The sequence below is a fragment of the Octopus sinensis genome, linkage group LG13 (genome assembly GCF_006345805.1).
Source record: "Octopus sinensis linkage group LG13, ASM634580v1, whole genome shotgun sequence".
Taxonomy (NCBI): Eukaryota; Metazoa; Mollusca; class Cephalopoda; order Octopoda; family Octopodidae; genus Octopus; species Octopus sinensis.
Genome location: NC_043009.1, coordinates 52,927,023 through 52,931,414, shown reverse-complemented (window position 1 = coordinate 52,931,414; position 4,392 = coordinate 52,927,023). Strand labels below are relative to the sequence as shown.

At 41.7% G+C, this 4,392-nt stretch overlaps 1 long non-coding RNA gene across 1 annotated transcript in view; it reads left to right on the top strand.

Moving 5' to 3' along the window:
• The window catches only part of LOC118765722, a 20,621-nt gene extending 20,253 nt beyond the window's left edge, over positions 1 to 368 (top strand). The window contains exon 3 of the long non-coding RNA XR_005001588.1: positions 189 to 368. This is a non-coding gene — a long non-coding RNA (uncharacterized LOC118765722). The remainder of the gene's footprint in view (positions 1 to 188) is intronic.
• Positions 369 to 4,392: the final 4,024 nt, after the last annotated feature.

Genomic DNA, 4,392 nt, shown 5'->3' with positions numbered 1-4,392 from the left:
CATAATGGTCCTCTCAGACATGGCCTCAGCCACACAGAGAGCCATGACCACAATATATGCAGATGATACAAAAGTTTCATGGGTAATACAGAACCTTGAAGACACTATGCACCTGCAATATGAGCTGGATGAAATATACAAGTGGGCTGAAAAGAATGGCATGCAGTTCAATGCTGAAAAGTTTTGAGCTTTGTGCTATCAGCATGCAAAACTAAATGCAATACCCAATAAATACACTGGACCTGGAGGGATTGCAATCCCAGAGGTACAATCAGTGTGAGACCTGGGCATTTACTTGGGTAATGATGCAACCTTTCATGTGCATGTTGCTAAATTAGCAATGAAATGTAGGCGGCTGACCGGTTGGAGTCATAGAATTTTAGAACAAGAGACAAGGAAACCATGATGGTCCTCTTGAGGACACTTGTCCTAAGCCACTTTGACTATTGCTCTCAGCTATGGTCACCATCTAGTGTCAAGTTAATCGCAGAACTTGAGGCGATCCAACGAAGCTACACGAAGAAGATAGCCTCTATGCAGCATATAAGCTATTGGGAAAGACTCAAGAGATTAAGACTCTATTCCTTAGAGCATAGGCGAGAAAGATATGCCATAATATACATCTGGAACATCCCGGAAGGACTTGTCCCAAACCTTGGCATCGAGAGTTACACAAATGCCAGAACTGGGCGCCACTGCATAGTGCCAAGGACTCCAAATATGCCATCAAGATGTAGGACAAGATACTGCAATAGCCTGGGCTTCCAAGGTCCACAGAGGGCCATCATGGTTTCCTGGTCTATATATATATATATATTTATACCGGAGTAAACACATAAATGTGAAACAAGGTGGAAAAAAGAGTACTCAAATACCAGTGGTAGAGTAATATGCTTTAATTGAAGTATATATATATATATATATATATATATACGTATATATATATATCATCATCATCATCATCATCGTTTAGGGTCCGCTTTCCATGCTAGCATGGTTTGGACAGTCCAACGGGTCTGGGAAGCCAGAAGGCTGCACCAGGCCCAGTCTGATCTGGCAGTGTTTCTACGGTTGGATGCCCTTCCTAACGCCAACCACTCCATGAGTGTCGTGGGTGCTTTTTACGTGCCAGAGAGTCTGGCAAACAGCCACGATCAGATGGGTTATACATACATACATATATATATATATATATAATATATAGATATATATATAATCCTATCTTTTCCATCTTTCCGCATTGGCGGTCTTTTTTTCCTCCTCTTCTTCTTCTTATGCTAAAACTTGAAATCGCCATACCATTACGATTCACTTTCTTCTTCAAATTCAACTCCCGGTCGATGCCCGCAGCAAGTTCTTAAAAATTTATCTTACTATTTTTATTCGTGTTACTACGTTTATCATACTTTGATAACTTGATTCGTCTTACCCACTCATTCGCTACGAAAATTCTAACCTTTTAGCTACTTTCAAGCCTTCGCCATAACTTGATTTATCTTTCCTTCTCTCTCTCTACGAAATTTAACCTTAGGCTACCTCAAGCCGTAATCCTTCTTTTCCCATCTTTCCGCCATTGGCGGTGCGCCCGCCCCCACCCCCACACCAATACCGATGAACACTGTCCTCACCCCACCACCAATACCGGTGACACTGTTCTCACCCCCACCACCAATACCGGTGAACACTGTCCCACCCCACCACCAATACCGGTGAACACTGTTCTCACCCCCACCACCAATACCGGTGAACACTGTTCTCACCGCCACCACCAATACGGTGAACACTGTTCTCACCCCCACCACCAATACCAGTATACCCTGTTCTCACCATCTACACCGGATACGTCCTACCCCTCCTCCTCCCCCACTACCCCTTCTCCTCATATGCTTTCACTGTGAAAAGACAAGCTGCTAGCGCCATAGCTCAACTGCCCACCGATCTTTGCTTCCTCTGACACTGCCTCAATCCGACCATCCCCCTTTAGTACCCTTCAGCCTCGTAATATCCTACGTTTTATTTCTTACGAACCTACACCAATCCTTCCTGCCATCGTCCTCCTTACCCCAACCTTCCCCATGGTGCTCCCATATACTACCCGCCTAACTGGGCCCCCTCCCCACTCAACTCTAGAATATCTGTATTTCTTCCTCTACCTAATTACGATCAGTGAGATAACGAATGTCCACTGCTAACACCACCCTGGATCCCCAAAGTACCCCCGATCCCCAAAGTACCGGACCTCGTTGCCCCGGTGCCGCGACACGTTAAAATGCACGAAAGATCGTGACGATGCCGGACCCTCCGGCCCTGTTGCAGGTGGCACGTAAAAGCACCCAATCCACTCACGGAGTGGTTGGCGTTAGGAAGGGCATCCAGCCGTAAAACTCTGCCAGATTCAGACTGGAGCCTGAGCGGCCCTGGCTTCCCAGACCCGGTTCGAACCGTCCAACCCGTGCTAGCGCGGGGAAAGCGGACGTTAAACATGATGATGATGATGATGATGAGATATATATATATATATATATACACACACACCATATATATGTATATATATATAGAAGGAGCTTCTACAGGACTAGAACTGTTTATTCAAGAGAATCTTCCGAGCTTCCTGAAGATTCTCTTGAATGAAACAGTTCTAGTCCTGTAGAAGTCCTTCTATATATAAATATTTACTCTGCTATGTATTGAGTACCTTATTTACTGTGGTTAACCCCGAATCAACCCGGACCTACATATGTATATATATATATATATATATACACACACATATATATAACATATATATACATATATATAACACATATATATATACACACACACATATATACATATATAATATATACACACACACATATATACATATATATATATACACACACACACATATATATATATATATATATATATATATATATATATATATATATATACATGAAATGGCTAAAATTTCCCGTTTATAATTGTTATGTTACACACACACACACACACACATATATATATATATATAGAGAGAGAGAGAGAGAGAAGATGGTGTTGTTTGGAATACTTTTGAACAGTATTCCTCTGCTAGCTTTGCTAGGAAAAGCTAGAGTAGGGCTAAACAGTCTGAATCGGACAAGCTGTTGACCAGACAAAGATTCTTCTAAGCAGCCACTCTACGAACTAGAAATAGCTCTCAGATCAACCTACTTTCCTAAAAATGTTAATGACATCATAGATAATGTAAATCAAGGGAAACATGCCTTCACAAAGAGATTGAATCGTTAGAGATGGAATATCATTCATCACAAGCCTATATCATGAGGGTTGAGTTAACATGTCTTCTTGTCTTGTCTTGAGACAGCATTCATCTGGGATGGGTTGAGCTGGCTTCATTCATCCTCAATGCTGCATCTCTCACAAATGCCGACCAGACCAGGCTGTTTGAGGCTAACGACCGTGTCATCTCCAACCACTCCTTATTCCAGAGGCGAACGCCGTAGATATGGGGGCCTAGGCTGGGTTCTAGATCAGCCTTGACTGTCATCAGCCAAGTTTTTCGTTGTCCATCACATCGCTTTCGCCAACCCTGAAGGGGAGCTGGGGCAATTTCTTCATAGATGAATTCTCCTGGTTTCTCCTTGAGAAACCAACTAGAGTAACCTGCAAGAAATAAGTTTAATCTCCTCAATTTCATACCCTACTGTCTTAAAAAGGAGGACACATTGCATAATGTTTACTGCTAGAATGTCTTTGATTAGAGTTCTGATCAGTCACTGTTGACTTTGAGATTAACCAACAACATCAAAAACCAAGGTGGAGACTGTATGTAAGACTGTTGACTGCTCATGTCACTACAAGTTGTCCGAACTAGATTTCCCTTATTGAATGAAGAAAAAAAAAAAAAAAAAAGAAATGTTACTTCATGATATTATATAACCTGTGAGGATATCTGATACTGCTAAATGTATTGAGTTTCCTTTCAAGCTGTGAATCTAGCAACAAGGTAATGAAAATGATAGCACATGGCAGTTATGAAGATGGAATCTGAATCTAAAAGTTGTTAAGGAATAGAATACTTTGGGGTTCCAAGTGAAAGTAGGCTCTGAGATTTAGTTACAGGTATTATATGTAGTTATTATAAAGATAGCAAGCTGGCAGAATCGTTAGCACGACGGACAAAATGCTTAGCAGTATTTCATCGGTCATTATGTTCTGAGTTCAAATTCTGCAGCGGATGACTTTGCCTTTCATTCTTTTGGGATCGATGAAATAAGTACCAGTTACACACTGTGGTCGATGTAATCAACTAATGCCCTTACCCCAAAATTTCAGGCCTTGTACCTGTAGTAGAAAGGGTTATATGTGACAGATGTAGCCATCATCAAAGACCATCAACTGGCATTTGTG